Source organism: Heterodontus francisci, unplaced genomic scaffold, assembly GCF_036365525.1.
Source record: "Heterodontus francisci isolate sHetFra1 unplaced genomic scaffold, sHetFra1.hap1 HAP1_SCAFFOLD_598, whole genome shotgun sequence".
Lineage (NCBI taxonomy): Eukaryota > Metazoa > Chordata > Chondrichthyes > Heterodontiformes > Heterodontidae > Heterodontus > Heterodontus francisci.
Genome location: NW_027141529.1, coordinates 530463 through 549992, shown reverse-complemented (window position 1 = coordinate 549992; position 19530 = coordinate 530463). Strand labels below are relative to the sequence as shown.

The window sequence follows — 19530 nt, the reverse complement described above, 5'->3', positions numbered from 1 at the left end:
ATGAGAACCCCAAGTTGAGAGCAAGGGGCTGACATGTCAGGGAACACCAGCAGGTTCTGATTTGTAGATTTTGGTTGCCATACACAAGGAAACATTGGAAGCATGGATCTATAAATAGGGAGCAGGGGCTGTATTTTATTTGCTTGTTATGCTGAAACAACTGCAATACAACTATATACTTAGTGAAGAATGCTGGGCCACACAGCAGCTTGGTGGATACAGCAGCTTGTCCCAGGATAGAATCATAGAAAGTTTTACAACACAAAGAGGCCACTCGGCCCATCGTGCCTGCGCCAGGCGAAAAACGAGCCACCCAGCCTAATCCCACTTTCCAGCATTTAGTCTGTAGCCAGAAGGTTACGGCACTTGACATGCATATCCAGACACCTGTCAAATGAGTTGAGGGTTTCTGCCTCTACTACCTTTTCAGCCAGTGAGTTCCAGACGCCTACCACCCTCTGGGTGAAAAAACTTTTCCTCATCTCCCCTCTAATCTTTCCACCAATCATTTTAAATCTATGCCCCCTAGTCACTGATCTCTCTCTGCTAAGAGAAATAGGCCCTTCATATCCATTCTATCCAGGTCCCTCACAATTTTGTACATTTCAATCAAATCTACCCTCAGCCTTCTCTGTTCCAAGGAGAACAACCCCAGCCTATCCAATTTTCCCTCATAGCTGCATTTTTCCAGTCCTGGCAATATGCTCACAAATTTCCTCTATACCCTCTCCAGTGCAATTACATCCCTTCTGTAATGACGTGACCAGAACTGCACGCAGTACTCAAGTTGTGGACTAAATCATGATTTATACAGTTCCGGCATAATCTCCCCGCTTTTATGTTCTATACCTCGGCTAATAAAGAAAGGGTTCCACGTGCCTTCTTAACCACCTCATCGATGTCCTGCTACCTTCAGGGATTTGTGGACATTCACTCCAAGGTCCCTCACTTCCTCTAAACCTCAGTATTCTCCCATTAATTGTGAATTCCTTTGCCTTGTTTGACCTCCCCAAATGCATCAGCTCACACTTCTCTGGGTTGAACTCCATTTGCTACATTTCTGCCCATCTGACCAGTGCATTGATATCTTCCTGCAGTCTACACAGTTATCTCCTTGCTATCAACCACACGGCCAATTTTTGTGTTCTGTGCAAACTTCTTAATCATGCTCCCTTGTCAATAAAACACGCTATACCAAATGAAGTATTTTAATTCATCGGTTGGGGACTTGCATTAAACTTTTAACGGAAAGAAAACCCGACAGTTAATTTTTAAAAAGCTGGCAGACAAGATGGCCACAATTTGCATTTGAACACCTTACACATTCCAAGGTCTCCAACAGGAGACACTTATCTGATGAGCCTGTACCTTAAACAATGCTTGGTCTAGTGACTGAATTATCTACGATGGCGTTCATTAGCACAACATTCAAGGCCACCCCGACACATAGACTTTGAAAGAGCAAACCCCTCCAAGTGTATATATTGGCATCCTGAGGTCGGAGAAGATGGAAACTCCTAACCTTGAATCTCATTTGAAGGTTCCGGAGAATACACTGAGGCAGTCATGTGACCATCTATCCAGCTCTGAAAGCTGAGAGTTTCCCTTGGACAAAGACAGGCGAGCCAGTGACTTAAACTGCATGGAAACAGAAGGCTATACTCCTCTCTCTCCAGCTAACAGCGCAAGTTTGAAAACCGTCTGCGACTGTGGACCCTCCAAGCCTAGATTGCTACAAGGACACCAAGGGAAAGACAGCCACCTAAAAGTCTGCCTCCAAGAAAATCCTGAGCCAAGTGGGCCAACCACAAAGTGTATTTCGACCAGCCAGAGACTTGAAGAATACAACTTCAGTCTGAAGACCATGGAATCAGCACACCTCAAACTGCGTATTATGTTTTTTTAAAAAAATTTGTTCTGGACTCGAATCCAATCACAAATTTATTTCTCACCATTTGTGAGAGATTCTTGTATGAACAAGAATGTGTACGTGAATGTGTAATGTATTTTTTATTCATTCATGGGATGTGGGCGTCGCTGGATAGGCAAGCATTTATTGCCCCATCTCTAATTGCCCTTGAGAAGGTGGTGGTGAGCTGACTTCTTGAACCGCTGCAGTCCATGTGGGGTAGGTACACCCACAGTGCTGTTCGGAAGGGAGTTCCAGGATTTTGACCCAGCGACAGTGAAAGAATGGCAATATGGTGTGTGGCTTGGTGGGGAACTTGCAGGTGGTGGTGTTCTTGTGCATTTGCTGCCCTTGTCCTTCTAGGTGGTAGAGATCGCGAGTTTGGAAGGTGCGAAGGAGCCTTGGCACGTTAGTTCGGCTTTAGATTGTTAAGTATAATAAACTCATCTCTTTCTTGTTTCAACCCAAGCAAACCTGGCCGATTAGTTCTTTCACGATCATAACAAAGGTAAAAGGTAAAATACTCACTGAGGTAGTAATCACATCAACTGTTTAAAAAGGAATAAGCCCTGCTGCAGTCAAATAAGAGGAAGAGCAAGAAGGGAGCTTGTGACCCCTTCTCACCTGGCCGTAGTGGAAATTTGGGGCTCGTCTGCAATTGTAACCCAACGACAAGTGAGAAATTGGAAGTGGGGACCCAAATTATTCCCCATCAAAATTTTAAAAATTTCAATATAGGTTTTCGCTACTAGAGTACTAACATGTCCACATTCGCAGCCAGAACCTTCCTAAGCCAAAATGAAGCAACTTGGGACAGGATAAATGCCCTATCTGTTGAACAGTTGAGGAAAGTAGCCGGGCAGTTTGCGATTAATATCTTTTCAAAAACTAGGAAACCTGAAATCTTGAAACCTGTGGCCAGCCATTTTGCATTTGAAACTGAAGAACAAGAGACAGGCTTACAATCAGAAACACACAGGGTAAGAGTAGGTAAGATACAACTAGAAGAGAGGAGACCAGAGTTAGAATTCCAGAGAGAGAAAGAGCAAAGCATGTGCCAAGAAAGGGAGGGGGGGGGGAAGAAATAGAGAAGGAGAGGGGGGGGGAATAGAGAAGGAGAGGGGGGGGGAATAGAGAAGGAGGGGGGGGGGAATAGAGAAGGAGGGGGGGGGGAATAGAGAAGGAGGGGGGGGGGAATAGAGAAGGAGGGGGGGGGAATAGAGAAGGAGGGGGGGGGGAATAGAGAAGGAGGGGGGGGGGGAATAGAGAAGGAGGGGGGGGGAATAGAGAAGGAGGGGGGGGGGGAATAGAGAAGGAGGGGGGGGGGAATAGAGAAGGAGGGGGGGGGGAATAGAGAAGGAGGGGGGGGGGAATAGAGAAGGAGGGGGGGGGAATAGAGAAGGAGGGGGGGGGAATAGAGAAGGAGGGGGGGGGGAATAGAGAAGGAGGGGGGGGGAATAGAGAAGGAGGGGGGGGGAATAGAGAAGGAGGGGGGGGGGAATAGAGAAGGAGGGGGGGGGGAATAGAGAAGGAGGGGGGGGGGAATAGAGAAGGAGGGGGGGGGGAATAGAGAAGGAGGGGGGGGGGGAATAGAGAAGGAGGGGGGGGGGAATAGAGAAGGAGGGGGGGGGGAATAGAGAAGGAGGGGGGGGGGAATAGAGAAGGAGGGGGGGGGGGAATAGAGAAGGAGGGGGGGGGGAATAGAGAAGGAGGGGGGGGGGAATAGAGAAGGAGGGGGGGGGGAATAGAGAAGGAGGGGGGGGGAATAGAGAAGGAGGGGGGGGGGAATAGAGAAGGAGGGGGGGGGGAATAGAGAAGGAGGGGGGGGGGAATAGAGAAGGAGGGGGGGGGGAATAGAGAAGGAGGGGGGGGGGAATAGAGAAGGAGGGGGGGGGGAATAGAGAAGGAGGGGGGGGGGAATAGAGAAGGAGGGGGGGGGGAATAGAGAAGGAGGGGGGGGGGAATAGAGAAGGAGGGGGGGGGGAATAGAGAAGGAGGGGGGGGGGAATAGAGAAGGAGGGGGGGGGGAATAGAGAAGGAGGGGGGGGGAATAGAGAAGGAGGGGGGGGGAATAGAGAAGGGGGGGGGGAATAGAGAAGGAGGGGGGGGGAATAGAGAAGGAGGGGGGGGGAATAGAGAAGGAGGGGGGGGGAATAGAGAAGGAGGGGGGGGGAATAGAGAAGGAGGGGGGGGGAATAGAGAAGGAGGGGGGGGGGGAATAGAGAAGGAGGGGGGGGGGAATAGAGAAGGAGGGGGGGGGGAATAGAGAAGGGGGGGATAGAAGGAGGGGAAAAAGAAAGGGAGCAAAGGGGAAAAAGAAAGGGAGCAAAGGGGAAAAAGAAAGGGAGCAAAAGGGAAAAAAAGGGTTAGAATTCCAGAGAGAGAAAGAGCAAAGCATGTGCCAAGAAAGGGAGGGGGGGGGGAAGAAATAGAGAAGGAGGGGGGGGGAAGAAATAGAGAAGGAGGGGGGGGGGAAGAAATAGAGAAGGAGGGGGGGGGGAAGAAATAGAGAAGGAGGGGGGGGGGAAGAAATAGAGAAGGAGGGGGGGGGGAAGAAATAGAGAAGGAGGGGGGGGGGAAGAAATAGAGAAGGAGGGGGGGGGGAAGAAATAGAGAAGGAGGGGGGGGGGAAGAAATAGAGAAGGAGGGGGGGGGGAAGAAATAGAGAAGGAGGGGGGGGGAAGAAATAGAGAAGGAGGGGGGGGGAAGAAATAGAGAAGGAGGGGGGGGGAAGAAATAGAGAAGGAGGGGGGGGGAAGAAATAGAGAAGGAGGGGGGGGGAAGAAATAGAGAAGGAGGGGGGGAAGAAATAGAGAAGGAGGGGGGGGGGAATAGAGAAGGAGGGGGGGGGAATAGAGAAGGAGGGGGGGGGAATAGAGAAGGAGGGGGGGGAATAGAGAAGGAGGGGGGGGGAATAGAGAAGGAGGGGGGGGGAATAGAGAAGGAGGGGGGGGGAATAGAGAAGGAGGGGGGGGGGAATAGAGAAGGAGGGGGGGGGGAATAGAGAAGGAGGGGGGGGGGAATAGAGAAGGAGGGGGGGGGGAATAGAGAAGGAGGGGGGGGGGAATAGAGAAGGAGGGGGGGGGGAATAGAGAAGGAGGGGGGGGGGAATAGAGAAGGAGGGGGGGGGGGAATAGAGAAGGAGGGGGGGGGGAATAGAGAAGGAGGGGGGGGGGGAATAGAGAAGGAGGGGGGGGGGAATAGAGAAGGAGGGGGGGGGGAATAGAGAAGGAGGGGGGGGGGAATAGAGAAGGAGGGGGGGTGGAATAGAGAAGGAGGGGGGGGGGGAATAGAGAAGGAGGGGGGGGGAATAGAGAAGGAGGGGGGGGAATAGAGAAGGAGGGGGGGGAATAGAGAAGGAGGGGGGGGGAATAGAGAAGGGGGGGATAGAAGGAGGGGAAAAAGAAAGGGAGCAAAGGGGAAAAAGAAAGGGAGCAAAGGGGAAAAAGGGAGCAAAAGGGAAAAAAAAAGGGAGCAAAAGGGAAAAAAAAAAGGGAGCAAAAGGGAAAAAAAAAAGGGAGCAAAAGGGAAGAGCTTTCCAGAAGGAGGGGGAAGAAAGGGAGTTAAGGCAGCTAGAACTAACTAGGGGGAGACCCAATACTCCCAGTGAAGGCGCGGCTACTGAGGGGGCTACCCCCAGCTCAGGGCCGAGTGCTGAGCTCGTAAAGTTCTCCCAGTTGATTCCAAAGTTCAATGAGGAGGATGTGGAAGCATTTTTCATCACTTCTGAAAAGCTTGCAAAACAGCTGAAATGGCTGGCAGAGAGCTGGACGCTGTTATTACAAAGCAAACAAACAGGAAAAGCCCATGAGGTTTATTCACTGTTGCCAGATGAGAGTTTATCAGACTATGACATGACTCAAAATGCTATCCTGGGCACAGATGAGCTAGATCTGGAGGCGTAGACGGAAATTCCAAACCCTCCGAAAGCAACTTGAGCAAACTTAATTAAAAGCAAAATACTGCAGATGCTGGAAATCTGAAATACAAAGAAGAAATGCTGGAAATATTCAGCAGGTCTGGCAGTATCTGCGGAGAGAGAAGCAGAGTTAACATTTCAGGTCAGTGACCCTTCTTCAAGGGTCACTGACCTAAGCAAACCTAATGAGTTTGAAAGAGTTAAGCAGCTTGCTTTTGACCAGTAGATATGTGCACTTAAGATACTACCCACATATGAAAACCTCAGAATGGTGATCCTTTTCGAGGCTTTTAAAATCGGACTTCCTCTTCCCATTAGAACCCACAAAGATGAACAAAAGGTTCAAACAGCCAGGCAGACTGCAAACCTAGCTGATGAATTTAGCCTTGTACACAAGCCCTCATCAAAGGAAACCCTTCCCTGGTCACCCCCAGAAACCTGAAACGGATAAAAGATGGGAGGATAATAGGAGCTTGAACGGCTATGGGCAAGAAGGGAGAGTTGGACACAGAGGGAGCCCTCCTTAGGCCAAAAAGGATGGTATTGAGAGCAGAAGCAACACCTGAAGATTTGTGCACTTCCATTGTAACAAGGCAGGTCACCTTTGAGCTGATTGCTGGAGGTTACGGGAAAAACTTGTAGGATTAATCAGGGCACACCAGACCAGTGCAGGAAAAACGGCCCTGATGGAAAGCACAAATGATCAGGATTTAACTGCAGCAGTACGACCCAGTAAACCTACCGGTGAGAGTGGGGGAAAACAAAATCCCTGAAAGTTACTAGTTTGCTAGTGCTGTTGGGAGGGGTTTAAACTAATTTGGCAGGGGAATGGGATACAGAGTGGAGGTAGAGTAGGGGGTGATGCACAGTCAAATATAAACGATAAACTGAGTCAGTCTGGAAGGCAGAGCAAATATAGACCTGTTAAGGCACAAGTGAAAAATGCAAGGCTGGATTGTATCTATTTTAATGCAAGGAGTCTTACTAGTAAGGCAGATGAATTGAGGGCATTGATTAGCACATGAGATTATGATATTATTGCTCTCAGAGACATGGTTGAGGGAGGGGCAGGACTGGCAGCTCAATATTCCAGGGGATAGAATCTTCAGGCGAGACAGGGGAGGGGTTAAAGAGGAGGTGGCATTGCACTGTTGATCAAGGAGTCAATTACTGCAGTCAGGAGGGATGATATCTTAGAAGGTTCCTCAAATGAGGCCATATGGGTAGAACTTAAAAACAAAAAGGCGGCAATCACTGGCTGGGAGTGTACTACAGACCTCAAAACAGTCAGGGAGAGATAGAGGAGCAGATATGTAGGCAAATCACAGACAGGTATAAAAGTAATACGGTAATAATAGTAGGGGATTTCAACTTCCCCAATATCAACTGGGCTAGTCTGAGTGCAAAAAGCTTAAAGGGGGCAGAATTCTTAAAATACATACAGGAGAGCTTTTTGAGCCAGTACGTAGAAAATCCTACAAGAGAAGGGGCAGTACTGGACCTAATCCTAGGGAATGAAGCCGGACAAGTGGTAGAAGTGGCAGTGGGGGAGCATTTCGGGGATAGTGACCATAACTCTCAGATTTCAGGTAGTTATGGAAAAGGACAAAGATGGACCAGAAATAAAGGTACTGAATTGGGGGAAGGCAGATTTTTTTTTTTTTAATTCATTCATGGGATGTGGGCGTCACTGGCCAGGCCAGCATTTATTGCCCATCCCCAATTGCCCTTGGGAAGGTGGTGGTGAACTGAGTGGCTTGCTAGGCCATTTCAGAGGGCAGTTAAGAGTCAACCACATTGCTGTGTGTCTGGAGTCACATGTAGACTAGACCAGACCAGGTAAGGACGGCAGATTTCCTTCCCTAAAGGACATTAGTGAACCAGATGGGTTTTTACAACAATCGACAATGTTTTCATGGCCATCATTAGACTAACTTTTTAATTCCAAATGTATTAATTGAATTGAAATTCCACCTTCTGCTGTGGTGAGATTCGAACTCATGTCCCCAGAGCAATACCCTGGGGGTCCATGGCTCATGTCCCCAGAGCAATACCACTACGCCACCGCCTCCCCCTAATGATATCAATATGATAAAACAAGATCTGGCCAAAGTGGACTGGGAGCAGCTACTTGTAGGAGAGTCTACATCAGACCAGTGGGAGTCATTCAAAGAAGAAATAATGAGGGTTCAGAGCCAACATGTACCTGTTAAGGTGAAGGATAGGACCAAGTCAGGGAAACCCTGGATGTCAAGGGATATAGAGGATAGGATAAGGGAAAAAAAGGAGGCTTATGGCAGATTCAGACTGCTGAAAACAGCAGAGGCACTAGAGGAGTATAGAAAGTGTGGTGGTGGGGAGGGGGGTACTTAAAGTAATTAGGAAAGCGAAGAGGGGACATGAAAAAACACTGACGGGCAAGATAAAGGAAAATCCCAAGGCATTTTATAAGTATATTAAGGGCAAGAGGATAACCAGGGATAGAGTAGGGCCCATTAGGGACCAAAGTGGCAATCTGTGTGTGGAGCCAGAGGACATAGGTGAGGTTTTAAATGATTACTTTTCATCAGTGTTCACTATGGAGAAGGACGATATAGGTGTAGAGATCAGGGAAGGGGATTGTGATATACTTGAACATATTAGCATTGAAAGGGAGGAAGCATTAGCTGTTTTAGCGGGCTTAAAAGTGGATAAATCCCCAGGCCCAGATGAGATGTATTCCAGGCTGTTATGTGAGGCAAGAGAGGAGATAGCAGGGGCTCTGAAACAAATTTTCAAATCCTCTCTGGCCACAGGAGAGGTACCAGAGGACTGGTGGACAGCGAATGTGGTACCATTATTCAAGAAGGGTAGCAGTGATAAACCAGGTAACTACAGGCCAGTGTGTCTAACATCAGTGGTAGGGAAACTATTGGAAAAATTCTGAGGAACAGGATTAATCGCCACTTGGAGAGGCAAAGATTAATCAGGGAAAGTCAGCATGGCTTTGTCAGGGGGAAGATAGTGTCTAACTAACTTGATTTGAATTTTTCGAGGAGGTGACTAGATGTGTAGATGAGGGTAAAGCAGCTGATGTAGTCTACATGGACTTCAGTAAGGCTTTTGATAAGGTCCCGCATGGGAGATTGGTTAAGAAGGTAAGAGCCCATGGGATCCAGGGCAATTTGGCAAATTGGATCAAAAATTGGCTTAGTGGCAGGAGGCAGAGGGTGATGGTCGGGGGTTGTTTTTGCGAGTGGAAGCCTGTGACCAGTGGTGTACCACAGGGATCGGTGCTGGGACCCTTGCTGTTTGTAGTGTACATTAATGATTTAGACGTAAATATAGGAGGTATGATCAGTAAGTTCGCAGATGACACGAAAATTGGTGGTGTTGTAAATAGTGAGGAGGAAAGCCTTAGATTACAGGACGATATAGATGGGCAGAGCAGTGACAAATGGAACTTAATCTGTAGAAGTGTGACGTGATGCATTTTGGGAGGACTAACAAGGCAAGGGAATATACAATGGATGGTAGGACCCTAGGAAGTACAGAGGGTCAGAGGGGCCTTGGTGTACTTGACCATAGATCACTGAAGGCAGCAGCACAAGTAGATAAGGTTGTTAGGAAGACATAGAATATAAGAGCAGGATGGGACTGTATAAAACGCTAGTTAGGCCACAGCTGGAGTGCTGTGTACAGTTCTGGTCGCCACACTATAGGAAGGATGTGATTGCACTGGAGCTGGAACATTTCAGCTATGAAGAGAGACTGAAAAGGCTAGGGTTGTTTTCCTTAGAGCAGAGAAGGTCATGGGTAATCTGGACATAACCCAGCAAAACTCCTCAGCCTCCCATCCACAGTCAGTATGAGCTTTGGAACTGTACCACCAGACCCTCAAGACAATGATCAGAGTATACTGTTATGAGTACCCCCGTGACTGGCACAAACGCAATGGGCCCTGACATCATTCTGGCAATAATACTGAAAACTTGTGCTCCAGGACTAGCCACAACCCTAGCCAAGCTGTTCCAGTACAGTTACAACACTGGCATCTACCCAGCAGTGTGAAAAATTGCCCAGGTATGTTCTGTGGACAAAAAATCCAACCCGGTCAATTTCTGCCCCATCAGTCTACTCACGATAATCAGCAAAGTGATGGAAAGGGTCATCGACAGTGCTAACAAGCAGCACTTGCTCAGCAACAAACTGCTCACTGATGCTCAGTTTGGGTTCCACCAGGGCCACTCAGCTCCTGACCTCATTAGAGCCATAGTACAAACATGAACTGAGGTGAGTAAAGAGTGACGGCCTTTGAGTCAATGGGAATCAGGGGGAAAACTCTCCGCTAGTTGGAGTCGCACCTAGAACAAAGGAAGATGGTTGTGGTTTTTGGAGGTCAATCATCTCAGTCCCAGGACATTACAGCAAGAGTTCCTCAGGGTAGTGTCCCAGGCCCAAACATCTTCAGCTGCTTCAACAATGACCTTCCTGAAATCATATCAAAAGTGGGGATTTACAATATTGAAAATGCTGGTCCCTTTAATTAAACAGGTCTCATTCCAGTGTTACAGAGCAGGTGATGCGTATTATAGTTTTGCATTCAAGGGCTGGGTTTTTGCCCAGTGGGGGAGTTGCCTGTGGACAAAGTCAGTCCAGAAAGGGAAGAGTGGGAACTGATATTTGGACTGAACTATGAATTGACAATAAAATAGTTGTGGATCAGAGACTATCAGCAGCTTCCACACTTTGGTGAATGGATATCTGCCTGTTTAACAGGGATGATTGCTTCTGATTGCACAATGTTCAACACCATTCATGACTCCGCAGATACTGAAGCAGCCCCTGTCCAGATACAAGACGACCTGCACAATATCCAGACTTGGACTGATAGGTGGCAAGTAACATTCGCACCACACAAGTGGCGGGCAATGACTATCTCAAACAAGAAAGAATGTAACCATCTCCCTTCGAGATTCAATGGCATGACCATCGCTGAATCTCCCACTATCAACATCCTGGGGGTCACCATTGACCAGAAACTGAACTAGAACAGCCACATAAATGTGGCGGCTACAAGGGCAAGTCAGAGGCTGGGAGTTCTGCAGCGAGTAGCTCACCTCCTGTTTTCCCAATGCCTGTCCACCATCTACAAGACACAAGTCAGGAGTGTGATGGAATACTCTCCACTTGCCTGGATGGGTGCAGCTCCAACAGCACTCAAGAAGCTCGACACCATCCAGGATAAAGCCTGATTGGCACCCCATCCACCACCTTCAACATTCACTCCCTTCATCACCGACATACTGTGGCAATAGGGTGTACCATCCACACAATGCACTGCAGCAACGCACCAAGGCTCCTGACCTCTACCACCGAGAAGGACAAGGGCTGCATGGGATCACCACCTGTAAGTTCCCCTCCAAGCCACACACCATCCAAACTTGCAACGGGGAGATGGTGGCGCAGTGATAATGTCACTGGACTAGCAATCCAGAGGCCCAGGCTCAATGCCCTGGGGACACAGGTTCAAATCCCACCACGGCAGCTGGTGCAATTTAAATTCAATTAATTAAAAATCTGGAATTGACAGATCGTCTCAGTAATGGTGCCACGAAATTGCTGTCAAATGTCATTAAAAAAATCTGGTTCACTCATGTCATTTCGGGAAGAAAATCTGCCATCCTTACCTGGTCTGACCTACATGTGACTCCAGACCCACAGCAATGTGGCTGACCCTTAACTGCCCTCTGAAATGGCCTAGTAAGCCACTCAGCTGTCAAGGGAAATTAGGGATGGGCCACAAATGCTGGCCTGCCAGCGACGCCCACATCCCATGAAAGAATAAAAAACGATATCGTTGTTCCTTCACTGTCGCTGGGTCAAAATCCTGGAACGCCCTTCCTAACAGCACTGTTGGTGTACCTACACCCCAAGGACTGCAGCGGTTCAAGAAAGCAGCTTACTACCTCCGCATCACCTGTAATTAGGGAGGGGCAATAAATGCTGGCCGAGCCAGCGACGCCCACATCTCCCAAACGAATAAAAAGGACTGGGATTTCTCCTGTTTACCACTAGGGACTCACCCAATGAGTCCACCAGCTTTAGTTCCTTTGAATTAGTTTATGGACACGAGGTGAGAGGTCCACTTAAACTAATCAAGGAGAGGTTTTTGGGACCCAGGGATGAGTCTTTCATGTTAGACTACATTTCCATGTTACAGAAGCAGCTCATGAAAGCCTCTGCAGTGGCTTAGGAGCACCTAAAAAAACCTCCCAGACAACTATGAAAAGGCAGGCAGATAAACATGCCAAGGCCAGAATATTTTGGCCCGTAGACCATGTGTTGGTACTACTCCCAAATGAGGGTGAACCCTTGTTAGCCCAGTTCAGTGGCCCATACAGAGTGGCAAAAAGGATTAGCCAATTAAGACTGAAAGTAAAAACAAAAGCTGTGCCTCATTAACATGTTAAAGCTAACACAGCCGGGAAGTGGACAGACAAGCACAGGTCTGTCAAACAGTCAGGAAGGAAGGAGAGGGACGCCAGGGACAGTGAGGAGGAGCTACAGGAAGAAGGGGTGGGGGGGCTGGTGGCTGTGGCGCCCTCCTCACCTAGCTGTAACAAATTTGGGGACTCGTCCAGGATGTCGTCGGCAAACTTCTTGATCATGCCCCCTACATTTACATCCAAATGGTTTATACCACAAAAAGCAGGGGACCTAGTATTGAGCCCTGCGGAACGCCACTGCAAACAGCCTTGCAGTTGCAAAAACACCAGTTAACAATTACCTTTCGTTTCCTGCCACTGAGCTAATGTAGCAAGCTGGGTGCAACATTTCCCCAGATCCCATGGGCTTATTTTTAAAAAAACCAGTCTGCCACGTGAGGCCTTGTCAAAAGCCTTGCTAACATAGGAGGAGTAGGTCATTCAGCCCATCGAGGCTGCTCCACCATTCAATACGATCATGGCTGATCATCCACTTCAATGCCTTTTTCCCACACTATCCTCATATCCCCTTGTGTCATTGGTATTTAGAAATCTGTCAAACTCTGCTTTAAACATACTCTAAGACAGAGCTTCCACAGCCCTCTGGGGTAGAGAATTCCAAAGATTCACAACCGTCTGAGTAAAGAAATTTCTCCTCATCTCAGTCCTAAATGGCTTCCCCCTTATTTTGAAATTGTGTCCCCTGGTTCTAGACTCCCCAACCAAGGGAAACATCTTACCTGCATCTACCCTGTCTATCCCTTTAAGTATTTTGTAGGTTTCAATGAGATCACCTCTCATTCTTCGAAGCTCCAGAGAATACAGGCCCAGTTTCCCCAATCTCTCTTCATAGGACAGTCGTGCCATCCTGGGAACAAGTCTGGTGAACCTTCATTGCACTCCCTCTATGGCAATATAACCCTTCCTAAGATAAGGGGACCAAAACTGCACACACTACTCCAGGTGTGGTCAAACCAAGGTTCTATACAATTGAAGCAAGACTTTACTACTCCTGTGCTCAAATTCTCTTGCAATAAAGGTTATCATACCATTAGCCTTCTTAATTGCTTGCTACACCTGCATGTTAGCTTTCAGTGACTTATTGATGATGACACCCAGGTCCCATTGTACATCTACACTTTATAATCTCTTACCATTTAAGAAATACTCTGCACATCTATTCCTCCTACCGAAGTGGATAACCTCACACTTTTCCACATTATATTCCATTTGCCACATTCTTGCCCACTCACCAAGTCTGCCCAAATCCTCTTGAAGCCGTTTTGCATCTTCCTCACAACACACATTCTAGTTTTGTCGTCCACACACCTGGAAATACTACATTTGGTCCCCACATCCAAATCATTGATAGATATATATAGTGAACAGCTGGGGCCCAAGCACCAATCCTTGTGGTACCCCACTAGTCACAGCCTGCCAAAGCTAGTCTCTGCTTTCTGCCCGTTAACCAATCCTTAATCCATGCCAGTATATTACCTCCTATCCCATATGCTTTAATTTTGCTAACTAACCGCCTGTGGGGGACTTTATCAAAAGCCTTCTGAAAATCCAAGTATACTACGTCCACCAACTCCCCTTTATCAATTGTTAGTAACATCCTCAAAAAACTCCAACAGGTTCATCAATCATGATTTCCCATTCATAAATCCATGTTGACTATGCCCAATCAGATTATCCAAGTGTCCATTTATCACATCCTTTAGAATAAATTCTAGCATTTTCCCCAACGACTGATATAAGGCTAACAGGTCTGTTATTCCCTGTTTTCTCTCTCCCTCCCTTCTTAAATAGTGGGGTCACATTTGCTACCTTCTAATCTGCAGGAACTGCTCCAGAATCTATAGAATTTTGGAAGATGATCACCAATGCATCCACTATGTCCATAGCTACCTCTTTCAACATTCTGGGATGTAGAATATTAGGTCCTGAGGACATATCAATCTTCAGCCCCATTAATTTCTCCAATACAATCTTCTTAGTAATACTAATTTCCTTCAATTCCTCATTCTCCCTTATCCCTTGGATCTCTAATTCTGGGAGATTTCTCATCTTTTTCAGCAAACACAGATACAAAGTAACCATTTAGCTTCTCTGCTATTTCTCGACTCTCCCTTATAAATTCTCTTGACTCTGCCTGTAAATGGACCCACATTTGTTTTAGCCAAACATTTTCTTTTTATATCCCAAAAGACGCTTTTACAGTCCATTTTTATATTTTTTGCTAGCTTACTTTCATATTCTATTCTCCATCAGCTTCTTCGTCCTCCTTTGCTGTATTCTAAAATCCTCCCAATCCTCAGGTTTACTACTATTTCTGGCAACTTTATACGCCTTTTCTTTTAATCTTATACAATCCTCAACTTCCTTTGTTAGCCACGGTTGTCTGCCTTTACTTTTGGAGTTTTTGTGCCTTGAAGGAATGTATAGTTGCTGTAAACTATGTAATATTTCTTTAAAGACTATCCATTGCCTATGTACTGTCATAACTTTTAATGTATTTTCCCAATCCACCTCGGCCAATTTGCCCCTCATACCTTCATAATTTCCTTTGTTCAAATTTAACACCCTGGCTTCAGATTGAACTACCTCACTTTCAAACATAATGTAAAATTCTAACATATTATGGTCACTCAGCCCTAAAGGTTCTTTTACAGCATTAATTAGCCCTTTCTCATTGCATAATACTAGAGCTAAAATAGCCTGTTCTCTAGTTGGCTCCTCAACATACTGCTCTAGAAAACCATCCCTAACACTCTAGAAACTCGTCCTCCACAGCATAAGCGCTCATTAGGTTTACCAGTCCATATGCAGATTGAAGTCACCCATGATTACTGTATTACCCATGCTACATGCTTCCCTAATCTCCTGATTAAGACCATACCCCACATTACCACTACTGTTTGGTGGCCTATAAACTACTCCTACCAAAATTTACTGCCCCTTACTGTTTCTTAGCTCCACCCAAACAGATTCCACATTTTGTTCTTCCGATCTCGGATCCTACCTTATGAATGTACAGATCCCATCCTTTATTATCAGTGCAACACCACCTCCTTTTACTTTTTGCTTGTCCTTCCTAAATGTCGAATATCATTGAATATTCAGTTACCAGTCTTGGTCACCATGTAGCCACGTTTCCGTTATGTCAATTACATCATACCCATTTACCTCTATTTAGGCCTTTAAATCATCTACCTTGCTGCGAATACTGCGTGCATTCAGATAGAGTGCCCTTAACCATGTCTTCTTGGCATTCTGCATTCTAAGCCTAGTTGATGCTCGTTTTTTTTTCACCTGCCTTCTAATGTCACTTGCTACTTTTCTACCTCCTGTTACTAGTTCTACTTCCTTCCAATTTGAGCAACCCTTCAGGTCCCCATCCCCCTAACAAGCTAGCTTAAACCCTCCCCAACAGCACGAGCAAATCTCCCTGCGAGAATGTTAGTTTGGTCCTGTTAAAATCTATGCAGACCACACCAACTGTACTACCCACATCAATCCTCCTTGTTAATTCTTCAAAAAATTCAATCAAGTTAGTCGACAAGATTTTCTCTTCACAAACCCATGCTGACTATCCTTGATTAATCCATGCCCTTCCAAATGACATTTATCCTGTCTCTCAGAACTGATTCCAATAATTTGCCCGCTACTGATGTTCGACTGACTAGCCTGTAATTATTTGATCTATCTTTCGCTCCCTTTTTAAACAAAGATACAACATTCACAGTCTACCACACCTGTATCCAGAAAGGACTGGAAAATGATAGTCAGACCTTCCACTATTCCCTCCTTGGCTCCTTTTAACAGCCTGGGGTACATTTCATCTGGCCCTGGTGATTTTTCAACTTTCAAGGATGCCAATCCCATTAATACTTCCTCTTTATGTTTATCACATCCAATACTTCACACTCCTCCTCAACTACAATATCTGCATCATCCCCCTCTTTTGTGAAGACAGATACAAAGTATTCATTCAGAATCTTTCCTCCGGGTGCTCCGGTTTCCTCCCACAAGCCAAAAGACTTGCAGGTTGATAGGTAAATTGGCCATTATAAATTGTCACTAGTATAGGTAGGTGGTAGGGAAATATAGGGACAGGTGGGGATGTTTGGTAGGAATATGGATTAGTGTAGGATTAGTATAAATGGGTGGTTGATGGTCGGCACAGACTCGGTGGGCCGAAGGGCCTGTTTCAGTGCTGTATCTCTAATCTAATCTAATCATACCAACATCCTCCACCCCTACATATATGTTACCTTTTTGGTCTTTTATGGGCCCTACTCTTTCCTTAGTTATCCTCTTACTTAATGTAGTGATAAAACATTGTTGGGTTCACCTTGATTTTACTTGCTAATATTCTTTCATGCCCTCTCTTTGTTTTCCTAATATCCTTTTTGATTTCACCCCTCCACTTTCCATACTGCTCTCAGGTTTCTGTAGTATTAAGCCCAAGGAAGGGAGACAAAAATGCCCATAAAGAGAGAACGGAGACAGACTTTTTAGAGAGAGGTGAGTCGCGAACTTTCAATCCTTAAGAAGGCGCTTTACGTACAGGGAGTTATAACGTTGACAGGGATGATGCAGCACATGCACACCACAGATGGTTTTTTGTATACAACGCAGATTTGAAACTCAAAGAGAATAGCTCTCTTCTCTTATTTGACAATCAGCAATTTGGTCAGCTACAAAGTAAAAGGTTTACTATTCCTTGAGGGATTTCATGAGGTTAACAGGCTGTGCAGCCCTGGCATGGCTGTCGTAAAGGAGTGGAGTTCTTGAGTGGATGAGCAGCTGGGAGAGATCGTTTCTGGCTTCAGTTAGAGATGTTAACTTTCCTAGTATGTGGTGGGTAACAGCCCAGGGAGAGGCAAGATTTTGCCCCCTTATTTAATATGCCCCCACCAGAGGAACTAAATTTATCCTATCCATCGGGCAGTAGTCCGCATGAAAGGTCCTCAAGGCCTTGCAGAAAAAGGGAGATGGTGGATCATGTCAGATGGATTCCTGTGAAGACGGTCAAAGTCATTTGACATCACCAGAACATTCAAGTAAACACCAATACATAGCTTGGCTGGTGCTGAGAAGGGCCCTCCCTGTCAGTCAGATCCTTCATGCACACCCGTGTCTCAATGCCACCACACGCTGCCCTCGAGGTGGCTGCGGTGAAGAGACCATCACCCACCGCTTCATGGAATGTGCCTTTGCATAGAAATCTGGAAAGAGATGCAACGATTTTTGACGAGCTTCATCCCAAGCAGCTCCATAATGCAGGTCTCTGTTCCACGGGGTGCCCTCAGGGATGCAGACTGAGACAAACAGTAACTGCTGCTGGAGGACCAGCAACTCAACGAAAGATGCTCTTTGGTTTGCCTGAAACTTGTTGGCCTTCCAGTGCGAACAGCTGTGGACAACTGAGTGTTGCACACTGGCACATTCCAAGTTCCAGGACTACGGGCTGAGGGGCACACTAAAGCTTGGGGCAACCACTGCAAAGGCTCAATAGGGAAAGGCCACATTCTAAGGCCCTCCCCCCATAGTGGAGAGACACACTGGAGACTGTGTGAAATCCTCGGGCTGTATGCACCAGAGAATGGTTGGCATAAAATGTATATTGTAAATATAACCTGTAACTGTAAGTGTAGTGAGGCACTTCAGTGTGCCACATACTGTATTGAAAGAAATTGAATTGTATTGTACTTTATGTAGTGTCAAATTTGAACTGTTATGTAATGTACTTTTACAAATTTCATGAATATAGTATATTTTTGGAAAAAAAACATCCTTTCAAACATGTTGATTAGATCACCCCTCATTCTCCTAAATTCAGGTGAATACAAGCCAAGTTTATGCAACCAGTCTTCAATTTAAATGTTTAAAATCTGGACTAAAATCTTCTTTTCCCAAAAACTGGTAGTCTCCTTCCCATACATACTATGCTCTCTCTCCAACATACCCCATTTTAAACATGCTCACTTTCACACTACAAGAAAGCCCACGCCCCGAAAAGTTTTAAAAATACAATTTTCCTGAGATAACAAAGTGCTGGACATACTCAGCAGTATGGCAGTAACTGATGAGTAGTGATGAAAGGTCACAGACCTGAAACATTAACTTGCTTCTCTCTCCACAGATGCTGCCTGACCTGCTGAGTACTTCCAGCACTTTCCGTTTTTATTTCAGATTTCCAGCATCTGTAGTATTTTGCTTCTACAATTTTCCTGAGTCCCACTTCCTCAAAAGAGGCCAAAACCTTCCTGCTCTTATTGACCATGGCTCAACAGTGGCAAACTATTCAAGTCCGCCCATCACTGCACTGCTGCAACAGTGCTTACCCACGACTAGAGGTCATCGAGCCAGAGTCATTATGGCACAGAAGATAACCATTGAGTCCATGCTGGCCCACTGTGAAGCAATCTGTACCTCTGTAGAGGTAAGTGCGTAAAACTCAAAGCAAACCCACAGCCTCTTCACTCTTCCCTCCATAAAATGTGCATCCAACCATTCCAATTTCAGTAGGTTCCCTTCACCCACCCTCAACATGCCACTTCCTCAGTCGGTACTGAAACGTTCTCTCTGCCATGCCTCAGCCCAGCCATCTCCCAATTGATGCACTGTGAAGCTTTGCTATTGCAAATCTATAATTTTCTCACTTACACAGGAACAAGTGTTGCAATCCAAGTACTTTCTCTAGTGTCCAGCATAATGGAGTTTTTCCTTAGAAAAGCAAACACAAGGTCCTTTAACTATCGAACTAAACTGATTCTTAAACAGTAACCTGGTCTCTGCTTCAATCACCAACTTCTGTTGCGTACTGCAAAGCCTCAAAACCCTTCGTAAAAGAGTCTCTCTTACTCCCAGTCATAAATCTCAACCATTGAAATCTGAATCCCAGTCTGTGCCACACATTTACCAATTGAAACATTATCAAATCAAGAAAACAGTTGGCTTTCCAAAGTCTTTCATTATTTGTATTTTCTTATATTAGGCAGCATTCTAGTGAATCCTTGCTGTCCCCTCTCTGAAACCCCAACATCCTCCCCATAGCGTGAAGCCCAAAACCACACAGTCCTCCATCTGTGATCTTGCTAAAGTGTTATTCGTCATTACAATTCTATTTTAATTTGTACCTCTTACCATAAAGCCCAGTATTTCATTTTCATTTTATGGTCCTATCCACTTGAAGTGCTGTTTCTAATATCCTGTGAATCAGAACC

General features: G+C 46.2%; 1 protein-coding gene across 1 annotated transcript in view; it reads right to left on the bottom strand.

Annotated features, from left to right (window-relative positions):
* The window catches only part of LOC137363988 ((E3-independent) E2 ubiquitin-conjugating enzyme UBE2O-like), a 336360-nt gene that overhangs the window by 121315 nt on the left and 195515 nt on the right, over window positions 1-19530 (bottom strand).